Here is a 16,401-nt window from a genome sequence, read left to right on the forward strand (position 1 = left end):
AGTGATTTATGCTTTACCCTTTTTTGGTGAAAACGCACACGAGTCAGATGTGTGCTTTCAGTCTGGGTGTTCAGAAAAGCAAGAATTCATAAACACATGCCATTCCCTGGCTCCCAATTGTCCTGTCTGTACACGTGGCATGAAGATAAAAAAGAAACAGCTATTGGCAGCGGTGGGATTCGAACCCACGCCTCCAAAGAGACTGGAGCCTAAATCCAGCGCCTTAGACCGCTCGGCCACGCTACCCTGCTGGTACTGAAACGAGAGCCTCTGAGACCTGTATTTTTTTAGGGATTGGCTGGTTTGGCCATTAATTCAAAATCAAAGCAAAGCATGAACTTGGATTGAATTCTAGCACTGGCTGTGCAAAGCCCGAACTGAACAATAAAGCACACTTGTCAGCCTGAAATTGAAATGTCACCTTTCGGGAGTGCTCTGTTCGACAGCAGTCTGGTAGCCTAGTGGTCAATGTCAGCACCCCTCCATCCAGCAGTCTTGAGTTCAATTCCCGGTGAGGGAGGTCAGATCTTTTCTAGGTTTTTTTTGGTTCTAAAAATGTTTGGGAAGCGAAGGTTCAGGAACATTGCCGGTAGGGAGAGTAAGCTCTTTAAAGGCATGCAATGAGATGTGTTTTTCTTTATTTCTGCATATTTCTGTAGCTAGCTGCATTCTTTCAGTCAACATCCCGCCCCATTTAGTGCTCACGTTTTTAAAGAAGTCCACCATTAGCCCGCAGTGTAAGCCTACCCGGGGCCTCCGCCGATGGTCCATGGTGTGTGGGATCCTTACTGGACCAACCCCAGCCGTAACGCAAATCTTAGCTTTGTCTCATTCGACCCCTAACTCGACCCAAGGAGCTACTGCAAACTCTTAGCCTAACACTAGCCCTAAATGAAAGACGCCTATTGTCCTCACATGTGGGATTTTGTTCTCGCTGCTAGTGCATACGAAACTTGGTTCCGACGTGTCCAGGAGTGGGAGAATTACCAGGGACCTTGCAATCTCGTGCCTGGGGGTTTCTAAGCTGGGCATAGGAGCTCCACTGGATGGAGCCAAGTGTCTTGAACTGAGTTTTTGTGATGCAGCAGGAAAAGGCGCTGCAAAAAGGAGCAACTACCAAGGCAAAGAGATGTGCATTCATTAGGGCATCGTGTCGGCAGATTTCTGGCCCTGCCAAGCACGTGTTTATTGACAGGATCGTGAACGCATGTCCGTTTTCAGTGAACAGTGATTTATGCTTTACCCTTTTTTGGTGAAAACGCACACGAGTCAGATGTGTGCTTTCAGTCTGGGTGTTCAGAAAAGCAAGAATTCATAAACACATGCCATTCCCTGGCTCCCAATTGTCCTGTCTGTACACGTGGCATGAAGATAAAAAAGAAACAGCTATTGGCAGCGGTGGGATTCGAACCCACGCCTCCAAAGAGACTGGAGCCTAAATCCAGCGCCTTAGACCGCTCGGCCACGCTACCCTGCTGGTACTGAAACGAGAGCCTCTGAGACCTGTATTTTTTTAGGGATTGGCTGGTTTGGCCATTAATTCAAAATCAAAGCAAAGCATGAACTTGGATTGAATTCTAGCACTGGCTGTGCAAAGCCCGAACTGAACAATAAAGCACACTTGTCAGCCTGAAATTGAAATGTCACCTTTCGGGAGTGCTCTGTTCAACAGCAGTCTGGTAGCCTAGTGGTCAATGTCAGCACCCCTCCATCCAGCAGTCTTGAGTTCAATTCCCGGTGAGGGAGGTCAGATCTTTTCTAGGTTTTTTTTGGTTCTAAAAATGTTTGGGAAGCGAAGGTTCAGGAACATTGCCGGTAGGGAGAGTAAGCTCTTTAAAGGCATGCAATGAGATGTGTTTTTCTTTATTTCTGCATATTTCTGTAGCTAGCTGCATTCTTTCAGTCAACATCCCGCCCCATTTAGTGCTCACGTTTTTAAAGAAGTCCACCATTAGCCCGCAGTGTAAGCCTACCCGGGGCCTCCGCCGATGGTCCATGGTGTGTGGGATCCTTACTGGACCAACCCCAGCCGTAACGCAAATCTTAGCTTTGTCTCATTCGACCCCTAACTCGACCCAAGGAGCTACTGCAAACTCTTAGCCTAACACTAGCCCTAAATGAAAGACGCCTATTGTCCTCACATGTGGGATTTTGTTCTCGCTGCTAGTGCATACGAAACTTGGTTCCGACGTGTCCAGGAGTGGGAGAATTACCAGGGACCTTGCAATCTCGTGCCTGGGGGTTTCTAAGCTGGGCATAGGAGCTCCACTGGATGGAGCCAAGTGTCTTGAACTGAGTTTTTGTGATGCAGCAGGAAAAGGCGCTGCAAAAAGGAGCAACTACCAAGGCAAAGAGATGTGCATTCATTAGGGCATCGTGTCGGCAGATTTGTGGCCCTGCCAAGCACGTGTTTATTGACAGGATCGTGAACGCATGTCCGTTTTCAGTGAACAGTGATTTATGCTTTACCCTTTTTTGGTGAAAACGCACACGAGTCAGATGTGTGCTTTCAGTCTGGGTGTTCAGAAAAGCAAGAATTCATAAACACATGCCATTCCCTGGCTCCCAATTGTCCTGTCTGTACACGTGGCATGAAGATAAAAAAGAAACAGCTATTGGCAGCGGTGGGATTCGAACCCACGCCTCCAAAGAGACTGGAGCCTAAATCCAGCGCCTTAGACCGCTCGGCCACGCTACCCTGCTGGTACTGAAACGAGAGCCTCTGAGACCTGTATTTTTTTAGGGATTGGCTGGTTTGGCCATTAATTCAAAATCAAAGCAAAGCATGAACTTGGATTGAATTCTAGCACTGGCTGTGCAAAGCCCGAACTGAACAATAAAGCACACTTGTCAGCCTGAAATTGAAATGTCACCTTTCGGGAGTGCTCTGTTCGACAGCAGTCTGGTAGCCTAGTGGTCAATGTCAGCACCCCTCCATCCAGCAGTCTTGAGTTCAATTCCCGGTGAGGGAGGTCAGATCTTTTCTAGGTTTTTTTTGGTTCTAAAAATGTTTGGGAAGCGAAGGTTCAGGAACATTGCCGGTAGGGAGAGTAAGCTCTTTAAAGGCATGCAATGAGATGTGTTTTTCTTTATTTCTGCATATTTCTGTAGCTAGCTGCATTCTTTCAGTCAACATCCCGCCCCATTTAGTGCTCACGTTTTTAAAGAAGTCCACCATTAGCCCGCAGTGTAAGCCTACCCGGGGCCTCCGCCGATGGTCCATGGTGTGTGGGATCCTTACTGGACCAACCCCAGCCGTAACGCAAATCTTAGCTTTGTCTCATTCGACCCCTAACTCGACCCAAGGAGCTACTGCAAACTCTTAGCCTAACACTAGCCCTAAATGAAAGACGCCTATTGTCCTCACATGTGGGATTTTGTTCTCGCTGCTAGTGCATACGAAACTTGGTTCCGACGTGTCCAGGAGTGGGAGAATTACCAGGGACCTTGCAATCTCGTGCCTGGGGGTTTCTAAGCTGGGCATAGGAGCTCCACTGGATGGAGCCAAGTGTCTTGAACTGAGTTTTTGTGATGCAGCAGGAAAAGGCGCTGCAAAAAGGAGCAACTACCAAGGCAAAGAGATGTGCATTCATTAGGGCATCGTGTCGGCAGATTTGTGGCCCTGCCAAGCACGTGTTTATTGACAGGATCGTGAACGCATGTCCGTTTTCAGTGAACAGTGATTTATGCTTTACCCTTTTTTGGTGAAAACGCACACGAGTCAGATGTGTGCTTTCAGTCTGGGTGTTCAGAAAAGCAAGAATTCATAAACACATGCCATTCCCTGGCTCCCAATTGTCCTGTCTGTACACGTGGCATGAAGATAAAACAGAAACAGCTATTGGCAGCGGTGGGATTCGAACCCACGCCTCCAAAGAGACTGGAGCCTAAATCCAGCGCCTTAGACCGCTCGGCCACGCTACCCTGCTGGTACTGAAACGAGAGCCTCTGAGACCTGTATTTTTTTAGGGATTGGCTGGTTTGGCCATTAATTCAAAATCAAAGCAAAGCATGAACTTGGATTGAATTCTAGCACTGGCTGTGCAAAGCCCGAACTGAACAATAAAGCACACTTGTCAGCCTGAAATTGAAATGTCACCTTTCGGGAGTGCTCTGTTCGACAGCAGTCTGGTAGCCTAGTGGTCAATGTCAGCACCCCTCCATCCAGCAGTCTTGAGTTCAATTCCCGGTGAGGGAGGTCAGATCTTTTCTAGGTTTTTTTTGGTTCTAAAAATGTTTGGGAAGCGAAGGTTCAGGAACATTGCCGGTAGGGAGAGTAAGCTCTTTAAAGGCATGCAATGAGATGTGTTTTTCTTTATTTCTGCATATTTCTGTAGCTAGCTGCATTCTTTCAGTCAACATCCCGCCCCATTTAGTGCTCACGTTTTTAAAGAAGTCCACCATTAGCCCGCAGTGTAAGCCTACCCGGGGCCTCCGCCGATGGTCCATGGTGTGTGGGATCCTTACTGGACCAACCCCAGCCGTAACGCAAATCTTAGCTTTGTCTCATTCGACCCCTAACTCGACCCAAGGAGCTACTGCAAACTCTTAGCCTAACACTAGCCCTAAATGAAAGACGCCTATTGTCCTCACATGTGGGATTTTGTTCTCGCTGCTAGTGCATACGAAACTTGGTTCCGACGTGTCCAGGAGTGGGAGAATTACCAGGGACCTTGCAATCTCGTGCCTGGGGGTTTCTAAGCTGGGCATAGGAGCTCCACTGGATGGAGCCAAGTGTCTTGAACTGAGTTTTTGTGATGCAGCAGGAAAAGGCGCTGCAAAAAGGAGCAACTACCAAGGCAAAGAGATGTGCATTCATTAGGGCATCGTGTCGGCAGATTTGTGGCCCTGCCAAGCACGTGTTTATTGACAGGATCGTGAACGCATGTCCGTTTTCAGTGAACAGTGATTTATGCTTTACCCTTTTTTGGTGAAAACGCACACGAGTCAGATGTGTGCTTTCAGTCTGGGTGTTCAGAAAAGCAAGAATTCATAAACACATGCCATTCCCTGGCTCCCAATTGTCCTGTCTGTACACGTGGCATGAAGATAAAAAAGAAACAGCTATTGGCAGCGGTGGGATTCGAACCCACGCCTCCAAAGAGACTGGAGCCTAAATCCAGCGCCTTAGACCGCTCGGCCACGCTACCCTGCTGGTACTGAAACGAGAGCCTCTGAGACCTGTATTTTTTTAGGGATTGGCTGGTTTGGCCATTAATTCAAAATCAAAGCAAAGCATGAACTTGGATTGAATTCTAGCACTGGCTGTGCAAAGCCCGAACTGAACAATAAAGCACACTTGTCAGCCTGAAATTGAAATGTCACCTTTCGGGAGTGCTCTGTTCGACAGCAGTCTGGTAGCCTAGTGGTCAATGTCAGCACCCCTCCATCCAGCAGTCTTGAGTTCAATTCCCGGTGAGGGAGGTCAGATCTTTTCTAGGTTTTTTTTGGTTCTAAAAATGTTTGGGAAGCGAAGGTTCAGGAACATTGCCGGTAGGGAGAGTAAGCTCTTTAAAGGCATGCAATGAGATGTGTTTTTCTTTATTTCTGCATATTTCTGTAGCTAGCTGCATTCTTTCAGTCAACATCCCGCCCCATTTAGTGCTCACGTTTTTAAAGAAGTCCACCATTAGCCCGCAGTGTAAGCCTACCCGGGGCCTCCGCCGATGGTCCATGGTGTGTGGGATCCTTACTGGACCAACCCCAGCCGTAACGCAAATCTTAGCTTTGTCTCATTCGACCCCTAACTCGACCCAAGGAGCTACTGCAAACTCTTAGCCTAACACTAGCCCTAAATGAAAGACGCCTATTGTCCTCACATGTGGGATTTTGTTCTCGCTGCTAGTGCATACGAAACTTGGTTCCGACGTGTCCAGGAGTGGGAGAATTACCAGGGACCTTGCAATCTCGTGCCTGGGGGTTTCTAAGCTGGGCATAGGAGCTCCACTGGATGGAGCCAAGTGTCTTGAACTGAGTTTTTGTGATGCAGCAGGAAAAGGCGCTGCAAAAAGGAGCAACTACCAAGGCAAAGAGATGTGCATTCATTAGGGCATCGTGTCGGCAGATTTGTGGCCCTGCCAAGCACGTGTTTATTGACAGGATCGTGAACGCATGTCCGTTTTCAGTGAACAGTGATTTATGCTTTACCCTTTTTTGGTGAAAACGCACACGAGTCAGATGTGTGCTTTCAGTCTGGGTGTTCAGAAAAGCAAGAATTCATAAACACATGCCATTCCCTGGCTCCCAATTGTCCTGTCTGTACACGTGGCATGAAGATAAAAAAGAAACAGCTATTGGCAGCGGTGGGATTCGAACCCACGCCTCCAAAGAGACTGGAGCCTAAATCCAGCGCCTTAGACCGCTCGGCCACGCTACCCTGCTGGTACTGAAACGAGAGCCTCTGAGACCTGTATTTTTTTAGGGATTGGCTGGTTTGGCCATTAATTCAAAATCAAAGCAAAGCATGAACTTGGATTGAATTCTAGCACTGGCTGTGCAAAGCCCGAACTGAACAATAAAGCACACTTGTCAGCCTGAAATTGAAATGTCACCTTTCGGGAGTGCTCTGTTCGACAGCAGTCTGGTAGCCTAGTGGTCAATGTCAGCACCCCTCCATCCAGCAGTCTTGAGTTCAATTCCCGGTGAGGGAGGTCAGATCTTTTCTAGGTTTTTTTTGGTTCTAAAAATGTTTGGGAAGCGAAGGTTCAGGAACATTGCCGGTAGGGAGAGTAAGCTCTTTAAAGGCATGCAATGAGATGTGTTTTTCTTTATTTCTGCATATTTCTGTAGCTAGCTGCATTCTTTCAGTCAACATCCCGCCCCATTTAGTGCTCACGTTTTTAAAGAAGTCCACCATTAGCCCGCAGTGTAAGCCTACCCGGGGCCTCCGCCGATGGTCCATGGTGTGTGGGATCCTTACTGGACCAACCCCAGCCGTAACGCAAATCTTAGCTTTGTCTCATTCGACCCCTAACTCGACCCAAGGAGCTACTGCAAACTCTTAGCCTAACACTAGCCCTAAATGAAAGACGCCTATTGTCCTCACATGTGGGATTTTGTTCTCGCTGCTAGTGCATACGAAACTTGGTTCCGACGTGTCCAGGAGTGGGAGAATTACCAGGGACCTTGCAATCTCGTGCCTGGGGGTTTCTAAGCTGGGCATAGGAGCTCCACTGGATGGAGCCAAGTGTCTTGAACTGAGTTTTTGTGATGCAGCAGGAAAAGGCGCTGCAAAAAGGAGCAACTACCAAGGCAAAGAGATGTGCATTCATTAGGGCATCGTGTCGGCAGATTTGTGGCCCTGCCAAGCACGTGTTTATTGACAGGATCGTGAACGCATGTCCGTTTTCAGTGAACAGTGATTTATGCTTTACCCTTTTTTGGTGAAAACGCACACGAGTCAGATGTGTGCTTTCAGTCTGGGTGTTCAGAAAAGCAAGAATTCATAAACACATGCCATTCCCTGGCTCCCAATTGTCCTGTCTGTACACGTGGCATGAAGATAAAAAAGAAACAGCTATTGGCAGCGGTGGGATTCGAACCCACGCCTCCAAAGAGACTGGAGCCTAAATCCAGCGCCTTAGACCGCTCGGCCACGCTACCCTGCTGGTACTGAAACGAGAGCCTCTGAGACCTGTATTTTTTTAGGGATTGGCTGGTTTGGCCATTAATTCAAAATCAAAGCAAAGCATGAACTTGGATTGAATTCTAGCACTGGCTGTGCAAAGCCCGAACTGAACAATAAAGCACACTTGTCAGCCTGAAATTGAAATGTCACCTTTCGGGAGTGCTCTGTTCAACAGCAGTCTGGTAGCCTAGTGGTCAATGTCAGCACCCCTCCATCCAGCAGTCTTGAGTTCAATTCCCGGTGAGGGAGGTCAGATCTTTTCTAGGTTTTTTTTGGTTCTAAAAATGTTTGGGAAGCGAAGGTTCAGGAACATTGCCGGTAGGGAGAGTAAGCTCTTTAAAGGCATGCAATGAGATGTGTTTTTCTTTATTTCTGCATATTTCTGTAGCTAGCTGCATTCTTTCAGTCAACATCCCGCCCCATTTAGTGCTCACGTTTTTAAAGAAGTCCACCATTAGCCCGCAGTGTAAGCCTACCCGGGGCCTCCGCCGATGGTCCATGGTGTGTGGGATCCTTACTGGACCAACCCCAGCCGTAACGCAAATCTTAGCTTTGTCTCATTCGACCCCTAACTCGACCCAAGGAGCTACTGCAAACTCTTAGCCTAACACTAGCCCTAAATGAAAGACGCCTATTGTCCTCACATGTGGGATTTTGTTCTCGCTGCTAGTGCATACGAAACTTGGTTCCGACGTGTCCAGGAGTGGGAGAATTACCAGGGACCTTGCAATCTCGTGCCTGGGGGTTTCTAAGCTGGGCATAGGAGCTCCACTGGATGGAGCCAAGTGTCTTGAACTGAGTTTTTGTGATGCAGCAGGAAAAGGCGCTGCAAAAAGGAGCAACTACCAAGGCAAAGAGATGTGCATTCATTAGGGCATCGTGTCGGCAGATTTGTGGCCCTGCCAAGCACGTGTTTATTGACAGGATCGTGAACGCATGTCCGTTTTCAGTGAACAGTGATTTATGCTTTACCCTTTTTTGGTGAAAACGCACACGAGTCAGATGTGTGCTTTCAGTCTGGGTGTTCAGAAAAGCAAGAATTCATAAACACATGCCATTCCCTGGCTCCCAATTGTCCTGTCTGTACACGTGGCATGAAGATAAAAAAGAAACAGCTATTGGCAGCGGTGGGATTCGAACCCACGCCTCCAAAGAGACTGGAGCCTAAATCCAGCGCCTTAGACCGCTCGGCCACGCTACCCTGCTGGTACTGAAACGAGAGCCTCTGAGACCTGTATTTTTTTAGGGATTGGCTGGTTTGGCCATTAATTCAAAATCAAAGCAAAGCATGAACTTGGATTGAATTCTAGCACTGGCTGTGCAAAGCCCGAACTGAACAATAAAGCACACTTGTCAGCCTGAAATTGAAATGTCACCTTTCGGGAGTGCTCTGTTCGACAGCAGTCTGGTAGCCTAGTGGTCAATGTCAGCACCCCTCCATCCAGCAGTCTTGAGTTCAATTCCCGGTGAGGGAGGTCAGATCTTTTCTAGGTTTTTTTTGGTTCTAAAAATGTTTGGGAAGCGAAGGTTCAGGAACATTGCCGGTAGGGAGAGTAAGCTCTTTAAAGGCATGCAATGAGATGTGTTTTTCTTTATTTCTGCATATTTCTGTAGCTAGCTGCATTCTTTCAGTCAACATCCCGCCCCATTTAGTGCTCACGTTTTTAAAGAAGTCCACCATTAGCCCGCAGTGTAAGCCTACCCGGGGCCTCCGCCGATGGTCCATGGTGTGTGGGATCCTTACTGGACCAACCCCAGCCGTAACGCAAATCTTAGCTTTGTCTCATTCGACCCCTAACTCGACCCAAGGAGCTACTGCAAACTCTTAGCCTAACACTAGCCCTAAATGAAAGACGCCTATTGTCCTCACATGTGGGATTTTGTTCTCGCTGCTAGTGCATACGAAACTTGGTTCCGACGTGTCCAGGAGTGGGAGAATTACCAGGGACCTTGCAATCTCGTGCCTGGGGGTTTCTAAGCTGGGCATAGGAGCTCCACTGGATGGAGCCAAGTGTCTTGAACTGAGTTTTTGTGATGCAGCAGGAAAAGGCGCTGCAAAAAGGAGCAACTACCAAGGCAAAGAGATGTGCATTCATTAGGGCATCGTGTCGGCAGATTTGTGGCCCTGCCAAGCACGTGTTTATTGACAGGATCGTGAACGCATGTCCGTTTTCAGTGAACAGTGATTTATGCTTTACCCTTTTTTGGTGAAAACGCACACGAGTCAGATGTGTGCTTTCAGTCTGGGTGTTCAGAAAAGCAAGAATTCATAAACACATGCCATTCCCTGGCTCCCAATTGTCCTGTCTGTACACGTGGCATGAAGATAAAAAAGAAACAGCTATTGGCAGCGGTGGGATTCGAACCCACGCCTCCAAAGAGACTGGAGCCTAAATCCAGCGCCTTAGACCGCTCGGCCACGCTACCCTGCTGGTACTGAAACGAGAGCCTCTGAGACCTGTATTTTTTTAGGGATTGGCTGGTTTGGCCATTAATTCAAAATCAAAGCAAAGCATGAACTTGGATTGAATTCTAGCACTGGCTGTGCAAAGCCCGAACTGAACAATAAAGCACACTTGTCAGCCTGAAATTGAAATGTCACCTTTCGGGAGTGCTCTGTTCAACAGCAGTCTGGTAGCCTAGTGGTCAATGTCAGCACCCCTCCATCCAGCAGTCTTGAGTTCAATTCCCGGTGAGGGAGGTCAGATCTTTTCTAGGTTTTTTTTGGTTCTAAAAATGTTTGGGAAGCGAAGGTTCAGGAACATTGCCGGTAGGGAGAGTAAGCTCTTTAAAGGCATGCAATGAGATGTGTTTTTCTTTATTTCTGCATATTTCTGTAGCTAGCTGCATTCTTTCAGTCAACATCCCGCCCCATTTAGTGCTCACGTTTTTAAAGAAGTCCACCATTAGCCCGCAGTGTAAGCCTACCCGGGGCCTCCGCCGATGGTCCATGGTGTGTGGGATCCTTACTGGACCAACCCCAGCCGTAACGCAAATCTTAGCTTTGTCTCATTCGACCCCTAACTCGACCCAAGGAGCTACTGCAAACTCTTAGCCTAACACTAGCCCTAAATGAAAGACGCCTATTGTCCTCACATGTGGGATTTTGTTCTCGCTGCTAGTGCATACGAAACTTGGTTCCGACGTGTCCAGGAGTGGGAGAATTACCAGGGACCTTGCAATCTCGTGCCTGGGGGTTTCTAAGCTGGGCATAGGAGCTCCACTGGATGGAGCCAAGTGTCTTGAACTGAGTTTTTGTGATGCAGCAGGAAAAGGCGCTGCAAAAAGGAGCAACTACCAAGGCAAAGAGATGTGCATTCATTAGGGCATCGTGTCGGCAGATTTCTGGCCCTGCCAAGCACGTGTTTATTGACAGGATCGTGAACGCATGTCCGTTTTCAGTGAACAGTGATTTATGCTTTACCCTTTTTTGGTGAAAACGCACACGAGTCAGATGTGTGCTTTCAGTCTGGGTGTTCAGAAAAGCAAGAATTCATAAACACATGCCATTCCCTGGCTCCCAATTGTCCTGTCTGTACACGTGGCATGAAGATAAAAAAGAAACAGCTATTGGCAGCGGTGGGATTCGAACCCACGCCTCCAAAGAGACTGGAGCCTAAATCCAGCGCCTTAGACCGCTCGGCCACGCTACCCTGCTGGTACTGAAACGAGAGCCTCTGAGACCTGTATTTTTTTAGGGATTGGCTGGTTTGGCCATTAATTCAAAATCAAAGCAAAGCATGAACTTGGATTGAATTCTAGCACTGGCTGTGCAAAGCCCGAACTGAACAATAAAGCACACTTGTCAGCCTGAAATTGAAATGTCACCTTTCGGGAGTGCTCTGTTCAACAGCAGTCTGGTAGCCTAGTGGTCAATGTCAGCACCCCTCCATCCAGCAGTCTTGAGTTCAATTCCCGGTGAGGGAGGTCAGATCTTTTCTAGGTTTTTTTTGGTTCTAAAAATGTTTGGGAAGCGAAGGTTCAGGAACATTGCCGGTAGGGAGAGTAAGCTCTTTAAAGGCATGCAATGAGATGTGTTTTTCTTTATTTCTGCATATTTCTGTAGCTAGCTGCATTCTTTCAGTCAACATCCCGCCCCATTTAGTGCTCACGTTTTTAAAGAAGTCCACCATTAGCCCGCAGTGTAAGCCTACCCGGGGCCTCCGCCGATGGTCCATGGTGTGTGGGATCCTTACTGGACCAACCCCAGCCGTAACGCAAATCTTAGCTTTGTCTCATTCGACCCCTAACTCGACCCAAGGAGCTACTGCAAACTCTTAGCCTAACACTAGCCCTAAATGAAAGACGCCTATTGTCCTCACATGTGGGATTTTGTTCTCGCTGCTAGTGCATACGAAACTTGGTTCCGACGTGTCCAGGAGTGGGAGAATTACCAGGGACCTTGCAATCTCGTGCCTGGGGGTTTCTAAGCTGGGCATAGGAGCTCCACTGGATGGAGCCAAGTGTCTTGAACTGAGTTTTTGTGATGCAGCAGGAAAAGGCGCTGCAAAAAGGAGCAACTACCAAGGCAAAGAGATGTGCATTCATTAGGGCATCGTGTCGGCAGATTTGTGGCCCTGCCAAGCACGTGTTTATTGACAGGATCGTGAACGCATGTCCGTTTTCAGTGAACAGTGATTTATGCTTTACCCTTTTTTGGTGAAAACGCACACGAGTCAGATGTGTGCTTTCAGTCTGGGTGTTCAGAAAAGCAAGAATTCATAAACACATGCCATTCCCTGGCTCCCAATTGTCCTGTCTGTACACGTGGCATGAAGATAAAAAAGAAACAGCTATTGGCAGCGGTGGGATTCGAACCCACGCCTCCAAAGAGACTGGAGCCTAAATCCAGCGCCTTAGACCGCTCGGCCACGCTACCCTGCTGGTACTGAAACGAGAGCCTCTGAGACCTGTATTTTTTTAGGGATTGGCTGGTTTGGCCATTAATTCAAAATCAAAGCAAAGCATGAACTTGGATTGAATTCTAGCACTGGCTGTGCAAAGCCCGAACTGAACAATAAAGCACACTTGTCAGCCTGAAATTGAAATGTCACCTTTCGGGAGTGCTCTGTTCAACAGCAGTCTGGTAGCCTAGTGGTCAATGTCAGCACCCCTCCATCCAGCAGTCTTGAGTTCAATTCCCGGTGAGGGAGGTCAGATCTTTTCTAGGTTTTTTTTGGTTCTAAAAATGTTTGGGAAGCGAAGGTTCAGGAACATTGCCGGTAGGGAGAGTAAGCTCTTTAAAGGCATGCAATGAGATGTGTTTTTCTTTATTTCTGCATATTTCTGTAGCTAGCTGCATTCTTTCAGTCAACATCCCGCCCCATTTAGTGCTCACGTTTTTAAAGAAGTCCACCATTAGCCCGCAGTGTAAGCCTACCCGGGGCCTCCGCCGATGGTCCATGGTGTGTGGGATCCTTACTGGACCAACCCCAGCCGTAACGCAAATCTTAGCTTTGTCTCATTCGACCCCTAACTCGACCCAAGGAGCTACTGCAAACTCTTAGCCTAACACTAGCCCTAAATGAAAGACGCCTATTGTCCTCACATGTGGGATTTTGTTCTCGCTGCTAGTGCATACGAAACTTGGTTCCGACGTGTCCAGGAGTGGGAGAATTACCAGGGACCTTGCAATCTCGTGCCTGGGGGTTTCTAAGCTGGGCATAGGAGCTCCACTGGATGGAGCCAAGTGTCTTGAACTGAGTTTTTGTGATGCAGCAGGAAAAGGCGCTGCAAAAAGGAGCAACTACCAAGGCAAAGAGATGTGCATTCATTAGGGCATCGTGTCGGCAGATTTGTGGCCCTGCCAAGCACGTGTTTATTGACAGGATCGTGAACGCATGTCCGTTTTCAGTGAACAGTGATTTATGCTTTACCCTTTTTTGGTGAAAACGCACACGAGTCAGATGTGTGCTTTCAGTCTGGGTGTTCAGAAAAGCAAGAATTCATAAACACATGCCATTCCCTGGCTCCCAATTGTCCTGTCTGTACACGTGGCATGAAGATAAAAAAGAAACAGCTATTGGCAGCGGTGGGATTCGAACCCACGCCTCCAAAGAGACTGGAGCCTAAATCCAGCGCCTTAGACCGCTCGGCCACGCTACCCTGCTGGTACTGAAACGAGAGCCTCTGAGACCTGTATTTTTTTAGGGATTGGCTGGTTTGGCCATTAATTCAAAATCAAAGCAAAGCATGAACTTGGATTGAATTCTAGCACTGGCTGTGCAAAGCCCGAACTGAACAATAAAGCACACTTGTCAGCCTGAAATTGAAATGTCACCTTTCGGGAGTGCTCTGTTCGACAGCAGTCTGGTAGCCTAGTGGTCAATGTCAGCACCCCTCCATCCAGCAGTCTTGAGTTCAATTCCCGGTGAGGGAGGTCAGATCTTTTCTAGGTTTTTTTTGGTTCTAAAAATGTTTGGGAAGCGAAGGTTCAGGAACATTGCCGGTAGGGAGAGTAAGCTCTTTAAAGGCATGCAATGAGATGTGTTTTTCTTTATTTCTGCATATTTCTGTAGCTAGCTGCATTCTTTCAGTCAACATCCCGCCCCATTTAGTGCTCACGTTTTTAAAGAAGTCCACCATTAGCCCGCAGTGTAAGCCTACCCGGGGCCTCCGCCGATGGTCCATGGTGTGTGGGATCCTTACTGGACCAACCCCAGCCGTAACGCAAATCTTAGCTTTGTCTCATTCGACCCCTAACTCGACCCAAGGAGCTACTGCAAACTCTTAGCCTAACACTAGCCCTAAATGAAAGACGCCTATTGTCCTCACATGTGGGATTTTGTTCTCGCTGCTAGTGCATACGAAACTTGGTTCCGACGTGTCCAGGAGTGGGAGAATTACCAGGGACCTTGCAATCTCGTGCCTGGGGGTTTCTAAGCTGGGCATAGGAGCTCCACTGGATGGAGCCAAGTGTCTTGAACTGAGTTTTTGTGATGCAGCAGGAAAAGGCGCTGCAAAAAGGAGCAACTACCAAGGCAAAGAGATGTGCATTCATTAGGGCATCGTGTCGGCAGATTTGTGGCCCTGCCAAGCACGTGTTTATTGACAGGATCGTGAACGCATGTCCGTTTTCAGTGAACAGTGATTTATGCTTTACCCTTTTTTGGTGAAAACGCACACGAGTCAGATGTGTGCTTTCAGTCTGGGTGTTCAGAAAAGCAAGAATTCATAAACACATGCCATTCCCTGGCTCCCAATTGTCCTGTCTGTACACGTGGCATGAAGATAAAAAAGAAACAGCTATTGGCAGCGGTGGGATTCGAACCCACGCCTCCAAAGAGACTGGAGCCTAAATCCAGCGCCTTAGACCGCTCGGCCACGCTACCCTGCTGGTACTGAAACGAGAGCCTCTGAGACCTGTATTTTTTTAGGGATTGGCTGGTTTGGCCATTAATTCAAAATCAAAGCAAAGCATGAACTTGGATTGAATTCTAGCACTGGCTGTGCAAAGCCCGAACTGAACAATAAAGCACACTTGTCAGCCTGAAATTGAAATGTCACCTTTCGGGAGTGCTCTGTTCAACAGCAGTCTGGTAGCCTAGTGGTCAATGTCAGCACCCCTCCATCCAGCAGTCTTGAGTTCAATTCCCGGTGAGGGAGGTCAGATCTTTTCTAGGTTTTTTTTGGTTCTAAAAATGTTTGGGAAGCGAAGGTTCAGGAACATTGCCGGTAGGGAGAGTAAGCTCTTTAAAGGCATGCAATGAGATGTGTTTTTCTTTATTTCTGCATATTTCTGTAGCTAGCTGCATTCTTTCAGTCAACATCCCGCCCCATTTAGTGCTCACGTTTTTAAAGAAGTCCACCATTAGCCCGCAGTGTAAGCCTACCCGGGGCCTCCGCCGATGGTCCATGGTGTGTGGGATCCTTACTGGACCAACCCCAGCCGTAACGCAAATCTTAGCTTTGTCTCATTCGACCCCTAACTCGACCCAAGGAGCTACTGCAAACTCTTAGCCTAACACTAGCCCTAAATGAAAGACGCCTATTGTCCTCACATGTGGGATTTTGTTCTCGCTGCTAGTGCATACGAAACTTGGTTCCGACGTGTCCAGGAGTGGGAGAATTACCAGGGACCTTGCAATCTCGTGCCTGGGGGTTTCTAAGCTGGGCATAGGAGCTCCACTGGATGGAGCCAAGTGTCTTGAACTGAGTTTTTGTGATGCAGCAGGAAAAGGCGCTGCAAAAAGGAGCAACTACCAAGGCAAAGAGATGTGCATTCATTAGGGCATCGTGTCGGCAGATTTGTGGCCCTGCCAAGCACGTGTTTATTGACAGGATCGTGAACGCATGTCCGTTTTCAGTGAACAGTGATTTATGCTTTACCCTTTTTTGGTGAAAACGCACACGAGTCAGATGTGTGCTTTCAGTCTGGGTGTTCAGAAAAGCAAGAATTCATAAACACATGCCATTCCCTGGCTCCCAATTGTCCTGTCTGTACACGTGGCATGAAGATAAAAAAGAAACAGCTATTGGCAGCGGTGGGATTCGAACCCACGCCTCCAAAGAGACTGGAGCCTAAATCCAGCGCCTTAGACCGCTCGGCCACGCTACCCTGCTGGTACTGAAACGAGAGCCTCTGAGACCTGTATTTTTTTAGGGATTGGCTGGTTTGGCCATTAATTCAAAATCAAAGCAAAGCATGAACTTGGATTGAATTCTAGCACTGGCTGTGCAAAGCCCGAACTGAACAATAAAGCACACTTGTCAGCCTGAAATTGAAATGTCACCTTTCGGGAGTGCTCTGTTCAACAGCAGTCTGGTAGCCTAGT

The 16,401-nt window shown here is 48.0% G+C and overlaps 14 non-coding genes across 14 annotated transcripts; all 14 read right to left on the bottom strand.

Annotated features, from left to right (window-relative positions):
• Positions 1–164: 164 nt before the first annotated feature.
• On the bottom strand, positions 165–246 carry TRNAL-UAG (transfer RNA leucine (anticodon UAG)). The gene has a single exon. It is a non-coding gene; the product is annotated as a tRNA-Leu (tRNA).
• Positions 247–1,390: 1,144 nt separating this feature from the next.
• Positions 1,391–1,472, bottom strand: TRNAL-UAG (transfer RNA leucine (anticodon UAG)). Its single transcript has one exon. It is a non-coding gene; the product is annotated as a tRNA-Leu (tRNA).
• A 1,144-nt stretch (positions 1,473–2,616) lies between these two features.
• Positions 2,617–2,698, bottom strand: TRNAL-UAG (transfer RNA leucine (anticodon UAG)). The gene has a single exon. It is a non-coding gene; the product is annotated as a tRNA-Leu (tRNA).
• Positions 2,699–3,842: 1,144 nt separating this feature from the next.
• On the bottom strand, positions 3,843–3,924 carry TRNAL-UAG (transfer RNA leucine (anticodon UAG)). Its single transcript has one exon. It is a non-coding gene; the product is annotated as a tRNA-Leu (tRNA).
• A 1,144-nt stretch (positions 3,925–5,068) lies between these two features.
• Positions 5,069–5,150, bottom strand: TRNAL-UAG (transfer RNA leucine (anticodon UAG)). The gene has a single exon. It is a non-coding gene; the product is annotated as a tRNA-Leu (tRNA).
• Positions 5,151–6,294: 1,144 nt separating this feature from the next.
• Positions 6,295–6,376, bottom strand: TRNAL-UAG (transfer RNA leucine (anticodon UAG)). The gene has a single exon. It is a non-coding gene; the product is annotated as a tRNA-Leu (tRNA).
• A 1,144-nt stretch (positions 6,377–7,520) lies between these two features.
• On the bottom strand, positions 7,521–7,602 carry TRNAL-UAG (transfer RNA leucine (anticodon UAG)). The gene has a single exon. It is a non-coding gene; the product is annotated as a tRNA-Leu (tRNA).
• Positions 7,603–8,746: 1,144 nt separating this feature from the next.
• On the bottom strand, positions 8,747–8,828 carry TRNAL-UAG (transfer RNA leucine (anticodon UAG)). The gene has a single exon. It is a non-coding gene; the product is annotated as a tRNA-Leu (tRNA).
• Positions 8,829–9,972: 1,144 nt separating this feature from the next.
• Positions 9,973–10,054, bottom strand: TRNAL-UAG (transfer RNA leucine (anticodon UAG)). The gene has a single exon. It is a non-coding gene; the product is annotated as a tRNA-Leu (tRNA).
• A 1,144-nt stretch (positions 10,055–11,198) lies between these two features.
• TRNAL-UAG (transfer RNA leucine (anticodon UAG)) lies at positions 11,199–11,280 on the bottom strand. Its single transcript has one exon. It is a non-coding gene; the product is annotated as a tRNA-Leu (tRNA).
• Positions 11,281–12,424: 1,144 nt separating this feature from the next.
• TRNAL-UAG (transfer RNA leucine (anticodon UAG)) lies at positions 12,425–12,506 on the bottom strand. The gene has a single exon. It is a non-coding gene; the product is annotated as a tRNA-Leu (tRNA).
• A 1,144-nt stretch (positions 12,507–13,650) lies between these two features.
• On the bottom strand, positions 13,651–13,732 carry TRNAL-UAG (transfer RNA leucine (anticodon UAG)). The gene has a single exon. It is a non-coding gene; the product is annotated as a tRNA-Leu (tRNA).
• Positions 13,733–14,876: 1,144 nt separating this feature from the next.
• On the bottom strand, positions 14,877–14,958 carry TRNAL-UAG (transfer RNA leucine (anticodon UAG)). The gene has a single exon. It is a non-coding gene; the product is annotated as a tRNA-Leu (tRNA).
• Positions 14,959–16,102: 1,144 nt separating this feature from the next.
• On the bottom strand, positions 16,103–16,184 carry TRNAL-UAG (transfer RNA leucine (anticodon UAG)). Its single transcript has one exon. It is a non-coding gene; the product is annotated as a tRNA-Leu (tRNA).
• Positions 16,185–16,401: the final 217 nt, after the last annotated feature.

The sequence above is a fragment of the Ambystoma mexicanum genome, chromosome 1p (genome assembly GCF_040938575.1).
Source record: "Ambystoma mexicanum isolate Mex_15411 chromosome 1p, UKY_AmexF1_1, whole genome shotgun sequence".
NCBI classification, from domain to species: Eukaryota; Metazoa; Chordata; class Amphibia; order Caudata; family Ambystomatidae; genus Ambystoma; species Ambystoma mexicanum.